The 18,777-nt window shown below is 50.7% G+C and overlaps 1 long non-coding RNA gene and 1 pseudogene across 3 annotated transcripts; one reads left to right on the top strand and one right to left on the bottom strand.

Moving 5' to 3' along the window:
• Positions 1-1,494: 1,494 nt before the first annotated feature.
• LOC140711943 (uncharacterized) lies at positions 1,495-8,369 on the bottom strand (annotated as a pseudogene).
• A 121-nt stretch (positions 8,370-8,490) lies between these two features.
• LOC140711944 (uncharacterized) lies at positions 8,491-17,956 on the top strand. Of its 3 annotated transcripts, none has more exons than XR_012093298.1 (4): positions 8,491-9,043; positions 10,840-11,724; positions 12,251-12,415; positions 13,975-17,956. It is a non-coding gene; the product is annotated as an uncharacterized lncRNA (long non-coding RNA). The 3 variants fall into 3 exon arrangements; XR_012093299.1 differs by lacking the exon at positions 12,251-12,415 and having other exon boundaries at positions 8,498-9,043; positions 13,975-14,263; positions 15,587-17,956; XR_012093297.1 differs by lacking the exon at positions 12,251-12,415 and having other exon boundaries at positions 8,495-9,043.
• Positions 17,957-18,777: the final 821 nt, after the last annotated feature.

Below are 18,777 nucleotides of genomic sequence, written 5' to 3'. Positions count from 1 at the left end.
TTCTTGTAGTTTGCAGTTGGCTGGTTCTGATGTTTGGTCCTGAGGAGGCCCAAGTACCCAGAGAGGAAGAATCTGAAACCTCAAGACACTCCAGTGCTATCTGGGGAGATGGAGACCCCAACCCAAGGGCCACTGACAGACTCAGCATGGGCGCATCGCCGCCTGACGCAATGGGCCACATATTTTCCGCTTACAAAACAACATAAGCACATACCCCCAGGTGTGCACCCATGCTCTGTACACGCTCATGTCTGTCCATGCCAATACCAGTACACACCCCCAGGTGTGCACACACGCTCTGTACACATCGGTCCCCGCCAACACCAGCACACACCCCCGGGGGTGCAAACACACTCTGTACACGCTCACGTCTGTCCATGACAACAGTACACACCCCCGAGGTGTGCACACATGCTCTGTACACATCTGTCCCTGCCAATGCCAGCACACATCCCCAAGGTGTGCACACACGCTCTGTACATGCTCACACCCCTTCCTGCCAATATAAGCACGCACCCCCAGGGGTGCACACACGCTCTGCACATACATCTGTCCCTGCAGTCTGAATTAAACAGTCACGGAGAGGCAGAAGAGGAGGAGGAAGGACGCAATGGGCACTGAGGTCCTGGGCCGGCTCCCCTCCCTACCTCGGGAGACACCCCTCATGTGATCCTGCTGTCACTCACCCTTCTGCCTCCATCCTCCCATATGGATCAGGAGGACGCCCACTGCACAGAGCTGTGATGAGCATGAACAGAAGATGGCAGGAGCTCATGCCAAGGTGCTGAGCACGGGACCTACGGAGTGCTTCTTTCTGCTGTGGCTGATATCATTAAACAAGAGGCTGACACAGCTTCCGGAGAGAATGTCACTCACTGAGAAACTGAAACGTGTGACCTAGGAGCCTGTGAAGGTCTAAGAACCAACAAACCAAATGATTTTGTTTGTTTTTCAAACACTGTAGCCTGTTTTTTCTTTTTTTAATGCTCTACCTTGGGTATCATTTAGTTTAATTTCAAAGTAAGTCCAATAAATACACAAAATCACAGGACTGAGCATGGAGCATTGTTTCACTTCATGTCCTCCAGCCTTTAGGACACATTAAGGAAAGACATGATTCCAGGATTCCCATTAGAAAGGCTGCCCTGAGGCACCTGCTGGGACAGCCAAATTGCAGCTGTTGATGTTGCCCCCAAGCTGCTTGGATGAAGCAGAAGATTCCTGAGATCTCTTCTCTTCTGTGCCTCACCCAGGAGAGAAGGTGGAGGGAGAAAGGTGAGAGAAGACAGGAAGAAGGAGGGGGGAGGGAGGGAGAGAGGAGGGGGGAGGGAGGGAGAGAGGAGGGGGAGGGAGAGAGAGAGGAGGGGGTAGGGAGGGAGAGAGGAGGGGTAGGGCGGGAGATAGGAAGGGAAGGGAGGGAGAAAGGAGGGGGGAGGGAGAAAGGAGGGGGGAGGGAGAAAGGAGGGGGGAGGGAGGGAGGGGGGGAGGGAGGGAGGGAGGGAGGAGGGGCATGTTCCATCCACCAAGGCAGCTGCACTGCAGAGAGAATGGAGGGTGTGTTGCCTCTCAGGACAGCAAGTTCAAGCTGTTTATAATTGTTAGTGTAAACAGTGACCAGCTGAGGACAGGGCTGTAATTGGAGTTGACAACGTTTTATTTTCATAGTTGATATTGCGGACCTGGATCTAAAGCACCGTGCCTTGCCCTTTTGCCAGATGGGCCAATGCCTCTCTATACTTAAGTCTATTTGACTAAATACCTGATATTGACTAGGAATTATGTTGTGTAGGATACCCCTTACCACAGTAACGTCAAACTCACGTTCTCAATGCAATTTGCTCAGGGACTGGCTTCTAACTCTGGGTGGGAATGTTAAACTCAGTCCAGTTCAATTCAATAAGCATTTATCAAGAAACTCCTAGACCAAGAGCTGTGTTAGACACTGGGTATGGGGTAATGGGGATACGAAGATGTAGAATTAGGACTCAAGAAGCTCAAATGCTCTCATTTAATTCCCTAATGCAATTACCCAGCTTCAACCTGAGGGCTGTAATGTCTAAATTCACTTTTTCTTCATTCCAGTTCTACATAACAAAGCATAAATAATAATAGAGGAATGATTCCGTGTTGGACTATTCAGTGGACAGAGAAGAGCCTTCTGACCGGCGTGAGACACTGTCTCCATTTCCAGGGAGCCTGTGACGTGGCTGCACGGAGCACACGCGTGAAGATTCAGGAGCACGAGCGTCAGGTGACGGGAGGAGCACGGAGGCAGCATCAGACAGATGCCTGCCGAGGGGCCGCTGCAGCCGAGCTGGCCGGGAAGGTCACGGGAGCGGGCGCAGGCGTCTCCCTCCAGCCACACTTGGTTTTCATGAGGACGCGTGCAGGGAAGGGGATGACACCGAAATGCTGTGGCGCTGAGGGGAGGAGGAGAGGAATGCAGGGTTGAGGGCTGGCCACCACCCCTTGCGTCCCTGCCCCTATGAATGCTGCCAAAATCAGCCCCAATGGGGAGAAGTGAGGTGGCTGAAAGAGGTGGACAGACTTGGCTTCCATGGAATTCACAGATTCCAGTCATTAAAATTACCTTCTGAGTTTTCATTTGGAAAACTTTGCAAAGGTACTTAGGGACAAAAGGCAGAAAGTGAAACCAACACAGTTGGGCTCAAACCGCCGCCCTTCTCCTCTCTGCATCCAACACCCACCCTGAGCCCCTGAGTGCGAGGACCCGGAGCTGCCCAGCCCAAGGGCGCGGCCCCTGACCAGAGGAGGGAGCGGCACAGCGGGGCCCCCAGCATGTGGATGGCAGGATCTGTGCTATCTCAGTTCCAAGGCCCCAAGCAGAGAAGGCCTGGGGCTCCCAGCTGAAGCTTTGCTGTCTCCTCTGTCACCAAAGTCGAGAAGGACTGAGTGAGACCAACGCCGGACCTGCCGGCTCCTCAGTGGCTGCCGATGTGGCCCTCAGGCTGCGGGTGAGACTGTCTAGGGGAGCCCAGACAGCGGTGAGAATCACAGCCACGAGTGCTCCAGGGGACCCAAAACACAAGCGCAGCCTGAGGAAGGCAGCGACCGCTCAGATCCCCGTCCAGGCTTGTGTGCCACACTCCAGAGGCACACGGCATCAGAACATGGCGCTTTAAGTGGCTTTGTGGGGTGCAGGAACACAAAGTGGGGCCTCGAGTGGCTCAGAAGTCACTCCCACCAGACAGCGGGGACCTGGGCGGCCCCTCTGGACGTGGCTGGAGTCTCTCCAGGGCGGGCTCCAAAGTTCCACGGAGGAGGTGAGAGTCCGTCTTGCTCTGACCTGAGAAAGGCCCCTAATAGGTATCCTGAACATGCAGGCACACAGCTGGCTGACTCATCTGAAGGGACCTGCTGTTGCCACAAGCCAGGGAAGGCTGGAGAGAACTCGACTAACACAAGAACCTTGCCCAGGCACCCACCTGGGGCGCCCACGAGAAAACTAGGGAAGCTGTGAAGACGGAGGTCTGCACGGGGCTGGGAGAACCCAGGGAGGAGCCGCACTGGGGACCAGGTGGGACGGAGGGCTGGGCCTCACAATCAAAGGACGGAGGCGCTCAGTGCCATGAAGACCCCGCTGCACCCACAGCTGCAGGCGTGGCTGGCAGCACGAGCTTGGTTGCAGGGGCCCAGGAGCACGTGTGTTTGGCAGGAGCTGCCCTCCTGGAGCCGCACTACGGGTACCGTCATTTTAGAGGCAGGCACCTGATATCAACGATGACAATCAACCATGCCACCCTGAATTACAGCCGTGTCCTCAGCGGGTCACTCTTTACGCTGACAATTACAAAGAGCTTGAACTCGCTGTCCCAAGAGGCGACAAGCCCTTCATTATCACGGCGGCAAGCCTCTGTGCGGCCCTCCACCCCCGCCGCTTCCCGTTGGGGGCAAGTGAAGTCCCGTGACGGTGACTCAGAGCCAGCCCAGTAGCTTCAGTGCAGGAAAAATCACAAACACTCAAACACATCCTAAACATGGGCAGTTGGTAGGAGCCGATTCCTCAATTCAACCTGTTCGGAGGCTTTCTGGGCTAGCACAGCTCTGATCACAGGCTTGCGCTTTCTGCTCCCTGTGAAGGGCGGCGAGGAGGCCGGGCTCTGCCATTCTGCAGGCTCCACTACGTGAAGTCTGCCCGGTGGCCTGTGCCAGACAGTGTGACCGTTGCCCGCAGCGAATACTCGGCACAGCAGAGCCGGCGTGGGGAAGAACAGAAAGTGCCCTGTAAACCCGCAGAAGACGCTAAGCCACGCATGGCCTCACGTGCACTGCGTGTCAATCACGGGAAGCAGGAAGGAGCTCTTAATAGTTCCAGTAAATGCAAAGGCCGCCCTGGAAAACTGCGTGAAACTTTCTGACGACTCACAGGTGAGGAGCCACTGCCTGAGACACAAAGGTAAAGAATTAATCTGAAACTGCATATTATAAAACTTATTTTTAAATGACGGTGCTTAATTGAAAAGACTCCCAAAGAGTACTGCATTAGAAAGTGACAGAGTGAAACCCTGAGGCTGACCACAGGAGTCCCTGGAAAATTCACCAATGGGGACATTGTTTCCCAGTGTCAAAACTAGGAAACAGAAGAACCGCACCTGATAAAACATTCAATTAATCACTTGAGTCCTCCCCACATACGAAGCTATGTTAAAAAGTGTTCCCAGAAGCTAAAGTGAGCAGGAGGGCTGTGAACACACAAAGAAAGAGCCACTTCGTCTGCGGACCACGACAAAAGAAACGCTAATGAGTGCCTATGACATGCTGGAGTCCAGGGCTCTGGGTACAGCTGTGACGGGGACACTCAGGGTTCCACTGTCCAGATGGGAAAACAGGGTGGAAACACCAGGGAGCCTGTCCCAAGGTGCAGAGCCAGTGAACCGTGGTTCATACTGGGCCAATCCCAGCTGCCAGGCTCTGGGGCTCCTGGGGACAGAAGCCTGTTGACTTCACTCTGGTGTGTGAGAGGCGGCAGCATCCCCCAAAGGAGCCTGGAGAAGTGGTGTTACCCTCCATCCCTCCATCCCCTGTCCCCGCTGTTACCCTCCGCCCTGTTCCCAGAGTTACCCTCCGTCCCCCCATCCCCGGTGCTACCCTCTGTCCCCTGTCCCCAGTGTTGCTCACCATCCTCCTCACCTCCGGGACTCTCTCCCTGTCCTCCCTCATTTTCCTGTTCACCCAGAGCACGTCACATGACTCTTCCCTTTTCAAGAGGCTCAGCTATACCCAGAGGCATTCCAGCCTATTCAGGACAGGACACACACCCTGGGGAAATGCTAACACAGGGTCGGAAGGGCTTGAGACCCTCACTGTCACCCAGGAAGGATGGAAGAGCCCACGGTCATGCTGCTTGTGAGGCAGGATGAAAACATCTGTGTCCAAAATATTATTTTCACTAGAACTGTTCAGACCATTCGTGAACGAATCAGTTAAATACCAGCAAGGGCCATTCCCACTTATTCTCTGGCTACAGTTTTCCACCCACCAGCAACCACACTCCTAGGAATTATCCCTAACGCAGAATCAGCACCTTGTGCCTTTAGGAAAACCTCTTTCTCTCCAGCTTTGTCCTCCTTCCACAAAAGGTGCCTCTGACTGCCTCACTCACCGTACCAGGATTTCGCTCGGCTACAGAGGAAAATCTGCATGGGGCTCAGAGGTGGGTGGTCCCCTCATGGGCAGCAGCTCTGTGACATCCTCCGAGGAGCCTGGCCCAGGCCTGCCCCACACACCAGGACTCTGCCTTCTGGCCCTCGGGCCCCCGAAGCTGCTTTCTCTCCAGGGGTCATGCCTCGGGCAAGAAGGCCGGACAAGAGCCCAGGGCTGCTGTGGGTCGGGAAAGTCTCCTGACACCTCCCACTCCAGGACCCCCCATCAGCATCCCAGCATCTGGACCTGTGTCACCAGCCGCTCTGCCGTGCAAGAGAATTGGATTTTCAGCTGGGTGCGCTGCTTCCCTAAACAAAGTAGGGTGTTGTTACTGAGGAAAAAGGAAAAAATTGGCATCTTCTTGGCAACCCCGCGACATCCAGCCACCGGTTCTCACCACCCCAGAGATGTCCATCCAGGGCAGATAGTGTCTTCAACCAAGCGCCACTGACCCAGAAGTGCAGTAATTAGTACACTTTCACCAGAATCACCCACTCCTTCACCTTTACACCCAAGAAAAACATGTTTGCCAGGCAAATTAGATGTCCAGGAGGTGTAAGGAAACCCCAAGCCTGCTTTAAGCCTCAGACTTTTGAGACCGTTGAGGGCTGTGCGCACAAGAGCAAGGCTGCACCCGAAAGCTCTGCTCCTGCCGGAGGTCATGGACAGACAACACGGCTCAGCCACATGGACCCTTCCAGGACTTCACGAGAGGGACCTCCGTGGTACATGCAATGATGTGCACTTCGTTCAGCCTCGAACAGACCACGCCCTCGTTACAGGGTCAGTGATCCACCCCCTGCCATCAGCTCCCCACCTCACCGAGGGTCTGCGTCTGCATCTGTCATAACTTTGCTGTTTACCCGGGTACTAAAATGCAGCATCGGAATGTTTAAAGGTCTTTAAATATCAACCCTCCGGGTGCAGTTCTTGGCACTTTAATGCGGTCACTCGATGCAGGCCTCACTCACAACTCTGAGGTAGCTCATACCTTTCCTACCTAACCAAGGAAGAAACGAAGGCGTGGAAGGTGCAGCTCCTAAGGAGCAGATTAGGATTCAAACCAGTGAACTTCGTCACATGCTGAGCTACCTCCCAGGCTGAGATAACATTCAAAATTAACCAGGTAGAACAGCGTTCCATAAATCAGCCAGAAATGGTCCTTGTGGATGGGCCTGTGGTTATTCCCTGAAGAACAAGACCATTCGCCCAAAAATCCACCTGTGTCACACTCAAATGTTTACATATACAATTATTTTTAAAATACCCCAATCAAGCATGTTCACAGCCATTTAGAGCCATACAAATTGTCTGCTTTGCTGACAATCAACCCAAGACCTCTGTCGGCAAAGGGCACGGTGCCAGGTCCAGAGAAGGTGGGACAGAGACACAAACAGGAACCGCTCTGTTTCTTTGGGAGCCTCGCTCTGATGGGCCCGCGAAGACATGGCGCAGACGGCGGGGCACAGGCAGAGGGCAGGCCAGGAGAAGGGGCTGCATTGCCGGGAGGCAGTGCTTTGAGCTCTAATGGATGGAACACTGCTAACCAGCGAAGGTGGAGAGAGGGCAGCCGTCTGACAGGACCAAGAGGCAGCAAAGCACAGTTGGCCTCGGGGAACCGGAAGCCACAGGGACATCAGGCTGGGTGCTGCTGTCTGCTGGCCACCGGCTGGGAGACTGTACTGGGCCTGGAGGGACATCCCTGACACTCCCCACTGGATGCCAGGGGCACCCCCAGCCCCAGGTGAGAACCACGGATCCCATGGTGAATGAGGACAGCCTGTGGGAAGTAGGGCTGGGACAGCTCTGCACGGCTTAATAGGAAAGTTGGGTTCTATTTTGTGGGGTTTTGGTCATGCCAATGGCCGGTCAGTGCTGTCCATCAGGAAGTGATTTGAGGATAGATTAGAGAAGGGGCTGCCAAGGCCAGCTGGGCATTCGCTGCCTGGGTCCAAGGAAAAGGAAATAAAGGCTGGCGATGTGACAGTGTGGGGGAGCACAGAGGGAAGGAACTGGTGGAGACACAGGACTGGCTCCGCACAGGGCCACGAGCAGCTACCCGGGGGTCGTCCTATTAATTCTCCTTAGGGTCCAAGAGGCGGCTGTGAGGATCCCTCTCCTGAGGACAGAACTGCTCCAGAGCCACACAGCGAGGATCCAAAGAACCAAGATCCCGGCCAGCTCCAAAGTGGGCGATCTTGACCCCTCACCCGTGGTCCTGAGGCAGGGATCAGAGCCCCCTGGACACACAGACCCTCCCAGGAACTGCAGGAAGGGGAAGCAGACGCCCCGGACCAGCGGCAGGACCCAGGGTTTCTGCCCTCCAGGGCACATTTGGACCAGCCACTGCACAGGTGGACACACGGTGCTTTAACCCGCGCTGGGGAAAGGAGCCCTCGCTGTCAGGATGGAAGGGTGGAGACCCCGCCCTCGATGGGGACCGGCCTCCCTACTTTAACCCGCGCTGGGGGAAGGAGCCCTCACTCTCAGGGTGCAGACGGCAGCTCGATCGGGCTGGCCTCCCTGCTAGGCACAGCCTGAGCCACATGACGAAGTCCAGAGAGGATTACCATTGTACACCTGGCCCAGCTTCCGGCAGCCCCCGACCAGGCCACTACCCTCACTCCAACAGCCCGGTCCATCACCAAGCCCCACCCTCTTCTGCCAGCCCTGCCCCCACAAGGCCCCTCCTCTCGCTGCAAGTCCCGCCCCCAAGGCTCAACTTGCCTGCAGCCCCGCCCCACTGGCTCCACCCCATCGCCTGCAAGCCCCATCCCCAAGGCCCAGCTCATCCCCGCCTACGAGGCTTCACTCCTCACCTGCAAAGAGCCACCCCTTACTAAGCGCCTCCCATCACTTGCACAGCCCCGCGCAACATAGCACTACGCCCTCCAGGAACCCCTCTTTTCACCCGCGCAGCCCCGCCCTTCACCAGGCCCCACTCATCTGCATAGACATGCCTCTCGCCACGTCCCACTTCTCCCTTGCCCACTTCCCCCTCCTTCTACTGTCCACATCCTGCTGCTGGCCCCACCCCGCCCCTTTCGTCAAGCCGGCCGCGCCCCTTTTACCCGTGAGCACGCTTCTCCCCTTGCCGCCTCCTTCGGCATGTCGGCCCCGCTCCTCCCGCCCATCGCCCTCTGCACCGCCCTCCCGCCCCTCCCAGAGCAGTGGAGGCCCGCCCTTTTCATCTACAGCCTATCGCAGAGGACGTTGCCGTTCGCGCTGACCAATAGGAGTGGTGGCCGTCACAGCAAGCCCCGCCCCACGCCCTACGTCGCGTTAAGTGGGGTCCCTCGCCAGCCCCGAGCTGGTCTTACGCCATGTGGCGCTGTGGCGCGCGGAGGGGGTTGAGTTCTCTGAGGCGGCTGAGCGGCGGGTGAGGCGCTGCGGTCGGCGGCTAGAAGTGCTCGGCGTGCTGGCTCCCGGGAGAGGAAGGTCCAGGGCGGGCCGGAGACGTAGGGGTCCCTGCGCCCAAGCCTTGCAGCTCCCCGCACTGTGGGCGCCCCGCACCCCGAGGCCCTGCCGGGGCCTTCCTTGGGCTCCCACATCCGGGGTTCTGAGGCCGGAGGACCCCGGGGCGATGCCCCGGGCTGGGGGCCGGGTCTGCCCGTGGCGCTCCTGGCAGGGCCCTCCTTTGGAGTGGGCTTTAATGGGGGTAGTAAATGGGGCCGGCAGTTGCGGTTCTCGCTGGTGTCTTTGCTCCTAGTTCATTTTTGTTGGAGGCCGAGTCCTTAAGAGACCCGAGGAGCCCACAGCCCACTCTTAAAGTCCGGCTGTGTTCAGAGAACTGAAGCCTCCCGGAATTTAACTTTTTTTGGTTTTTTAACGACTCAGTTTATGGGGGAAAAAACTGACGAAGCGGTTTAGTGCTCATGGTAATCCACGAGCCCGTATTTAATGTAACAGTTCAGCGCTGCCGGCCCAGGCCGGGGGGAGACACGGGGCGTCCGTGGCGTGAGTTTGGCAGCAGGTTACTGGAAAGTTCGGGGGAGACCCTGGCCTTACCGCTCATGGGTTTCCTATCATGTCCTTGCTCATAAGTAACTTCTTAAAATGCGTCTCTGTCCCATAATTCTGAAATTTGCTAAATCAGTAAGCAAATGTTGACTACAGCATATCTTCATAATGTTGACAGTGACTGAATAGGTGTTTTCTTTTCCCCTGTATATATCTTTAAAATATTTTGGTGGGATATATTAATGTAGAAAAGCCCGTAAGACATATAGTACAATTTGAGAAAATAAAGTGGTTTTTTTTTTTTTTTTTTGAAGAGACGGGATCTTGCTCTGTTGCCCAGGCTGGTTTAGAACTCCTGGGCTCAAGTGATCCCCCTCCTCAGCCTCTCACATTGCTGGGCTTACAGGCGTAAGCCATCTCATCCAGGTGAGAATAATTAGAAAAGAAGTAGGTTGGGCGCGGTGGCTCACGCCGGTAACCGCAGCATGTTGAGAGGCCAAGGCGGGCGGACCACTTGAAGTCAGGAGTTTAAGACCAGCCTGGCCAACATGGTGAAACCGCGTCCCTACTAAAAATACAAAAATTAGCTGGGCGTGGTGGTGAGCACTTGTCGTCCCAGCCACTCAGGAGGCTGAGGCAGAAGAATTGCTTGAACCCAGGAGGTGGAGGTTGCAGTGAGCCGAGATTGCACCACTGCACTCTAGCCTGGGCAACAGAGCAAGACTCTTGTCTCAAAAAAAAAAAAAAAGTGTCCGCATGACCAAGCTGAAGATTTCCCCTAACTGCTCATAACCCTCTCCCTCCCGCTTAGATTAGCACTATCATACAGAAATGTCCTTGCTTTTTAAAAATATTTTACCATCTCTATGCATTCTGACAGTATCTTGTTACCTGTTTGAATAATACCTGTTTAGGATAATACTGTATCGTGTGTATCTTTTGTTTAACATTATGTGACCTTCATCTTTGTTATATGCAGTTGTAGGCACTTTTGTTGGTTAGTTTTTTTTTTAATTGAATGATTAGTCTGCAGTTTATCCATTCGCTGTCGTTACACCTCCAGGTGAGTTGAGTTTGGGACTATCAGAGTTTGTGCTGACAATCTTGTCTGTGAGTGCTGGTGCAGCAGTGTAAGGTGTGGAGGATGTAGACCAAGAGGTGAACGGATTTCCAGTATTCAGATTTTTTTTTTTTTTTTTTTTTTTTGACGCCCAGGCTGGAGTGTAGTGGCGTGATCTCGGCCCACTGCAACCTCTGCTTCCCGGTTTCAACGATTCTCCTGCCTCAGCCTCCCAAGTATCTGGGACTACAGGCACCTGCCACCACGCCTGGCTAATTTTTGTATTTTTAGTAGAGACTGGGTTTCACCATATTGGCCAGGCTGGTCTGGAACTCTTCGGCTTCCCAAAGTGCTGGGATTACAGGTGTGAACCACCATGCCCTGCCTGCTTAGCTTTCTAAAGAATGCCAAGTGTTTTTCCAAAGTTGTTCCACTTTGTACTCCCTGTGGGACAGGTAGCAGTGTACGTAGCAGTATGAGAGCAGTATGACTAGCAGTGTGTGAGAGCTCCTGGTAATATTAGGCTTTTAAAAAAGTTTTCACCAATTCGGTAGGCATGTAATGGGATTTAACTGTAGTGTGAATTTCTTCCAATATTTTGAAGGCTTGTGAGGATTCTGTGAGGAAAAGAAGCCCTTTTGTTTAAGAGTTTCTTAAGGGGAATTTAAACCATAATTGCATTATAGTTATTTTTGAACATGTATAAAGAAAAGGTTTCCAACACTGAAGCTTTAGGTAAGATAAAAGGTCATTAAAATGGGAAGGGTCTTACCAGAAATTAGTTTTCTGGAATGTGCAAGATTTTGGAAGATGCAGTATTTAATTTTTATCTAATTAATGATCTTTATCATGTAAGAGTATTTTCACTATGTGGCTGAATAATGTTAGCCAGATAATTTTCCTGCAGCTCATCTAACTTAGATGACCTTTAGTCTAGACATGCACACCACAGAGCGTGGCGATGGAACAGTAACCGGGCTTGTGAGAGGGCTCTACAGTATCAACTAGGAGACAAGATCCACGGATTCACCATAAACCAGGTATGGGTCCTTCTCGGCACCTCCTCATAAATCCACATACATTGCAGGTGTGGTTTCTGGCATAGGTACGGGCCCTTTAGGGTGGAGACTAGCCTTGTCCTCGTGTCCCAAGGCCCTGGCCCAGCTCCTGTTGCATGATGGCTACTCGGCTGAACAAAGCTTGTGAGAGAAATGACCCCCGGTCCCTTCCTGGAATCCCGCGAAGCCTGATTCTTGTCAGATTTGAGAGAGTAACACTTCCAGCTGGGTCTGTCATCAGACACACTCAGGTTTCTGCAGCCAAACCTGATGATTCGCTGAGTGTGAGCACGAAGACTCAGTGCCCTGATCTGTTCAGTCAGGTTTTGCCATCAAATAGTTTGCTCTAAACTTCTGCAGAATCTTTCAGTTTTCTGAGCCTTTTGGGTTTCAAAATTATAAAGAAGAAATTGTGGACTTATACTTACTTGGGTTTATATTAAAATGGATTCATTTTTGTTTTGTTATTTGCTTAAGTCTTTTCCTTTTTTTTTTTTTTTTTTTTTAGCATAGTAACTAAAAATGACCACACTTCACATATTTGGCCAGCTGTTGGCTCTGTGCTATGCTTGATGTTGTAGCAAATTTAAAAAACAACTTACCGTCTAGAAAGACTGATGCAGCTGTGACTGAAAGCACATGGTGGATGCCATGCGGAGGGCCAAGGACAAGGGTGGGAGCTGCTGCTGCTGCTGCTGCTGCTGGGGGGAAAGGGAAGAGCTCCTGGAGAGGGTGGTGTAAGAAAGCAGCTGCCTCTGGGCAGGGCTCCAGCAAGGGAACCAGCGCAGTGACTAGGGGGTCCCAGGCAAGGTCCAGGCATGGGAGTCCTGACAACAGACTCAGAGCATTTGTGAAATCCTGCAAAGTGAGGGCAAAGACACCTCACTCTGGGTGAGGCCCTTATTAATAGTAGCCAGTACTATAAACTCACTCCTTTATTTTTCAAATTTTATAGAAATGTACTTATTTTTGAGACTGGGACTCACCATGTCACCCAGGCTGGAGTGCAGTGGGATGATCTGGGCTCACTGCAGCCTCAAACTTCTGGGCTCAAGCGATCCTCTCACCTCAGTCTCCCAAGTAACTGGGACAAGGTGCCCCCACGCCTGGCTCATTGTGTGTGTGTGTGTGTGTAGGTGGAAACTTGCTTTGTTGTCTAGGCTGGTCTCAAACTCCTGGGTTCAAGTAATCCCCTTGTCTTGTGTATTAGTCTAATCTCACACTGCTATGAAGAAATACCCAAGACTGGGTAATTTATAAAGAATGACCTAAAGAGTAAAGAGGTTTAATTGACTCACAGTTCTGCATGGCTGGGGAGGCCTCAGGAAACTTACAATCGTGGTGGAAGGCACCTCTTCACAGGGTGGCAGGGAAGAGAATGACAAGTGAAGGGGAAAGCCCCTTATAAAACTGTCAGATCTCGTGAGAGCGTACTCACTGTCACGAGAATAATATGGGGGGAACCGCTCTCATGATTCAATCACCTCCTACCAGGTCCCTCCCACAACATGTGGGGATTATGGGAACTACAATTCAAGATGAGATTTGGGTGGGGACGCAGCCAAACCATATCACCTTGGTTTTCCAAAGTGCTGGGATTAAAGGTGTGAGCCACTGTGTCCAGCCATAGAAACTTACGATAAGTCATGTTTCTTGTTTGAGAAATAGCTACCATGAGCGCTATTATTATTAAAGCTATATATTGTTAGAAAGCAGACATCTCACTGTATCTGCTGATTTTAAATGCATTGATCATCTGTTACAAAGTACGGTAAGCTTGGAAACGAGTAATTTAACAGCGGTAGATGATGCAGGTCGTAGTGGGCCACTTATGCATGGTGGTTGGATGGCAGGCTCCCTAGATTGGGCTGAGGAGACCCGAGGTCTCACCTCTGCCAGCGACTTGCTGTGTGTGCTTGGCCAGGTGACTCATGGCACCCGGACGGAGTGGGTGGCAAGTGTTGTGATCACAGGGACGTGGTATGTGATTGAGGGAGAGGGCCGGCTGGCATGACTGAAAGAGAAGACAGTTTCTTTCATACCGAAAAGTATGGACACTTACCAGGAGGCTTACCTAAAGTAAGGTCGGGGGCCAGAGTATGGAGCCACTGCCCCATCTCAAGAATAGCTACAACTTACTGTCCTAGGACAAAGGGGAAATGAGGCTTGAGACTCAATAATTTTAGTAGAAATCTGTTATATTTTACAATTTCACTTTTCATTTGTACCCAGCTAGTGATTATACTCTGTATCCATTTTCCACACAAAATCCCAAGGACCTTCAGAATCTCCTCTCGGTGTATTTGGACGCCACCTTTTTCCCATGTTTACACGAGCTGGATTTCTGGTATGTCATGAGTGATTAACTAGTTGATGCAGACTTTAGTATTTGAGTCACTGTCAGCTTATAATTATTTGTCCTCAGGCAGGAAGGATGGCGGCTGGAACACGAGAATCCTAGCGACCCCAGACACCCTTGGTCTTTAAAGGAGTCGTCTTTAGTGAGATGAAGGGAGGGTTTGTAAGTTTTCTTTCTTTTTAATGTTGTGTTCAGCTTACCTTACCCATGTACAGAACCATGATACAGACACATCTGTAAGGTGGTTGATTTTTATATACTATTCTCATTATAGGTGACATGTTCTTGGATTAGCTAGGTCAGTGCTGTGAGCAGAAGCCAGGGGATTAGCGGGGCCAGGATGCTGTCTCAGACCATGTCTGACGACCCCCGTGTATGATCTGCAGCGAGAGAAAAGCTCTTTTCATACCACTATCAACACATTGTCTTTTTCACTCATTCTTGCCCAAGTACATGGTGTACTTTCTAGAGGCTGCGTGGCGAGGTGTGTGACACGCACCAAGCTGCATACAGAGCAGATGGGGGAGTCCAGCTTCACCTCTGACCCAGACACTACAGAGGTTTGCAAAAAAGGCAACACAGCATCACTCTAAGTAGTCAGTTTTTTACTTTGTTATGAGAAATATTTTTCAAACATATTTATATTATCATGTAATGATGGCTTACCTTAATGCATAAGTAGTTTGTAAATGTCTCAGCTTTAATTTAGAATATAGAAAAATTATATAAACACACACAGGCACCTACACAGGCAAAAAAGCCCACATAATCAAAAGCTGCTTGGGTCCTCATTAAAACCCTTTTATGCCTCGTGTTCCATTATTGGAATCCTAAGCTTGTGGGAGTTATTTATATCCTACAGCTCAAGGTCATTGCCAAGGTCTGAATTTTTACAAAAAAAATTGCAACCTCAGGCATAAATGGGTTAATTTTTCAGAGTGTAAAGGAGCCTTGAGACCATTTTGGATTAAGAGCTGCTGTCCTGGGCCCGTGTCTTCATGTCCCCTTGTGACTTTGACAACCTGCCTGTGCTGGTGTCCCTGGGGCTCGTGGGTGGCCTGCTCTCTGACTCCCGTAGCCCCCCTCAGCTGGTGAACTATTTCTTACCTTTCATTCTCAATTTGGTGGTCTTTTCTTCCAAGGAGCCTTCTTAAAACTCAAGTTAGGGTGAGAGCTTCTCCCCACTTCCCTCCTGGCTGGTGGGCAGACCTGGTGATCCCTCCAATTTGCAACACACATCAAAAAGTCCATTGTTCTCAATCCTTGGGTCCTGTGCATGGGTGATGAGTGATTGAATACGGTGTTAAACAATGCCTGCAGGGGTGTCTTTTTTTTTTTTTTTTTTTTGTTACCATTAGAACAGTTTTATTTGCAAAGTATTACAGGCATATGCACCAGAATGTGATCAATTGGCTATATTGTAAGTAATGTAGTATGTGTGTATTATTTTAAATGTATATATTCTTATTTATTTCACATTTCAAGACAGACAATGAGAGGATATTCCCCCAGCACCTTCAAAATAGACTTCTTCCCGACCACACGTACTCAGTGGTCTCCAGGGGTGACCCACTGTGCATCCCGGAGCTTATGTGGGAGAAGCTTAAGCAATTTCATACCACTCACTATCACCCAAGCAATGCTAGCTAATATTTTGTTGGAAAAGTTTGATGGTGGATTGTGGAAAGTTAACTTGTGTGTGTTCTTCCAATTTCATGACATGGCGTCTCTCACATTTAGCCATGCTTAGCTTCGAGCCTCTCCTTGGCATGGAGAAGTGCTCTTCCGATAGCGGATGCAGTCACAGAACCTTCATCACATCCTCACTTTCTGATCTATCGCTTGTTTCTTATGTCACTAGTATAAGGTCATTATAGTAATAATATAGTTATACGTATCCTATAAAACACTAATAATTTACATATAAATGCTAATGTAAAAACATATTTGCAAGGTTAGTTTATATAAAAACAATTATGAAAACTTTCAAGTATACAGAAAAGTAGACTAGGATAATGAGCCCCTAAACACTTATCACATAATAGATATCCTTTTCCTTGTGAAGTTTTTGGAAGTAAATTATAAATGTCATCATTTACCACTAAATATTTGAATTTGTGACCTGAAAACATGATTTTTTCTTACATGAGCTAATGCCATTTTCAGTTTTAATAGAATAAAACATACTTTCATAAAACTGCCTATTTCTTATTCCATATTCACATTTTCTAGTTGGCCCCAAAGTGTTTGCTGCACAGGGTCCCACAGATCACACCTGATCAGCCCGGGTCTCTCCTGGACACCCTCTCGGGGACGGCAGAGGAGTGTGCAGGCCGGGTTTCCTCCAGGCGCTCTCACTTTCCAGGTGTCCTGGCTGCTCCTGTGTGGTGTTGGGTGCCATGTTCCTGTGTTTCCTGAGAACTGGAACTTAGATCCAAAGCCTTAGTTTGAGTCAGGCTGCGCCTTTTTAAGCAGAGTCCCTCGTGGGGAGTTCTGCATTGATGGCCACATCCTACCATCGTGTGAGGCCTGCTTGCCTCCACCGGGGGGTCTCACACCAGCAGGGTGCATGCTGAGAGTCGGCCACTGTCTTGTGAAGATCTGCTTTCTCCCTTCAGCCACAGACCATCTGGTGCACTTGAGTTTCTGGTGTCCTGTGATAATTCCTCATCAACCTATTAATGGTTTTCATATTCATTGAGGATTATTGCCTGAATCATTTATTAGAGTTTGTGAAGTTTTCAAATTCTGTAATTTTTCATTCGTTTGCTGGACTTCTTCAAAGAAGAGTTCCACATCAGCTGGGGCTCTTGGGTTATCTTGAAATATGGTTCTGTGGAAAAGGCAGGGGCGGCTGCTCTCCCTGGGAAGTCCAGTTTGAGGAGGAGGGGTGGTGCAGGAACTACCTCTAATGTTGACAGAAGAAGCTGTCTTTTTTTTTTTTTAAAGACAGGGTCTGGTTCTGTCCCCCAGGCTGGACTACAATAGCATGGTCTTAGCTTACTGCAGCCTCAGCCTCCTGGGCCACCTCAGCCACCTAAGTAGCTGGGACTACAGATGTGCACCCCCATGCCCAGCTAGTGCTTATGTTTTTTTGTAGAGACAGAGTCTCGCCGTGGTGCCCAGGCTGGTCTCGATCTCCTGAGTTCAAACAGTCTGCCCACCTTGACCTCCCAAAGTGCTGGGATTACAGGTGTGAGCCACTGTGCCCAACATGGAGAAAAGAGTTCTTTCTTTTCTTCTTTTTTTCCCCCCAGTCGTCTTTGTTTTGTTTTTTAGTACCACTGTGACCTCACAAATATTTCTGTATATGTATATATTTGAGACCATGTGATCAGATGGAATTTATTTATTTTTATGCCGACATTTGCCACAGCTGTTGGCCCATTTTGGTCTCACTTCTTTGGTTTGTATGCCCCCATCCCCACCTCCCTAACGCAGGCACAGCCAGGCCTTCCTCCTCCAGAGGCTCAACTGTCTGTTTCCCAGGGAGCTCTGATTTCTGTGGCTAGTGGGGAAGGGCCTTTGGAGAGTAACATCGGGACACTAGGGGTGGTGATTGCTCCTGGATTCTCTCAACCCCGAGAGTGTAAAATTTGTTTCTAAATTCTAGAATGAGAAATTTCTGAAGGTTCTTTAAGATACTAGTTCCCCAAACCTTAACCATAGCTCAGACAACATAGTAAAGAAAAAGATAAATTCTGTCATTGTACCCTTTTTCTTCTGGTTGAATAAATGTGTTATCTTTATTAACATGTATAACCTTGAACTTGTTGCCAAAAATTGACTTTTGTGAAATTGTCAGTTGGATTACTCTATTACTGTACCTAGGGTTATAAAGTATTTTAACAAATACTTCGTTTGGTTTTTGTCACATCTCTAGATGAAGTTTAAAATGAAAGATCAATTTCTGGCTAGGTGTGTTGGCTCATGCCTGCAAATTCAAGCACTTTGGGAGGCTAAGATGGGAGAATTGCTTGAGGCCAGGAGTTTGAGACCAGCAAGAGTAACCGTGAGAACCCATCTCTAAAACTTAAAAATTAGCCCACTGGGCATGGTAGCTCAAACCTCTAATTCTAGCACTTTGGGAGGCCGAGGCGGGGAGATCACCTGAGGTCAGGAGTTCAAGACCAGCCTAACCAACGTGGTGAAACCCTATCTCTACTAAAAGTACAAAAATTAGCTGGGTGTGGTGGCAGGCGCCTGTAGTCCCAGCGACTCAGGAGGCTGAGGCAGGAGAATGCTGTGAACCCGGGAGGAGGAGCTTGCAGTGAGTGGAGATGGCGCCATCGCACTCCAGCCTGGGCGACAGAGCGAGACACTGTCTCAAAAAAAAAAAAAAAAAAAAAAGCTGGACATGATACACAAGGTGACCCCAGGAGACTCCTGTGCAGAGTAGAAACACACCCCAGCACTAAACTCAGTCCCTGAAGTCCCTGCGGGATTCTCCCCACCCCCCACCCCTGGGTCCACCTGTACCCACCTGGAAAGAACAGTGACACCGCCCCACAGCAGGAGCACCATCAGCGGCCGCGGCACCCCAGGTAGCTGGGCCACCCCCAGGGTTTCACAGGTGGAGAGGGAGCCTGGGAACGTGCATTTCTAGCAATTTCCAGGTGACGGGGCACTACACTTTTAAAAATACACAATACTAGGTCTTGAAAGGACTTCTATTC

The sequence above is a fragment of the Chlorocebus sabaeus genome, chromosome 6, assembly GCF_047675955.1.
Source record: "Chlorocebus sabaeus isolate Y175 chromosome 6, mChlSab1.0.hap1, whole genome shotgun sequence".
Lineage (NCBI taxonomy): Eukaryota > Metazoa > Chordata > Mammalia > Primates > Cercopithecidae > Chlorocebus > Chlorocebus sabaeus.
Note: the sequence above shows the minus strand (reverse complement) of the source record. Positions and strands in the feature narration are given on the sequence as shown.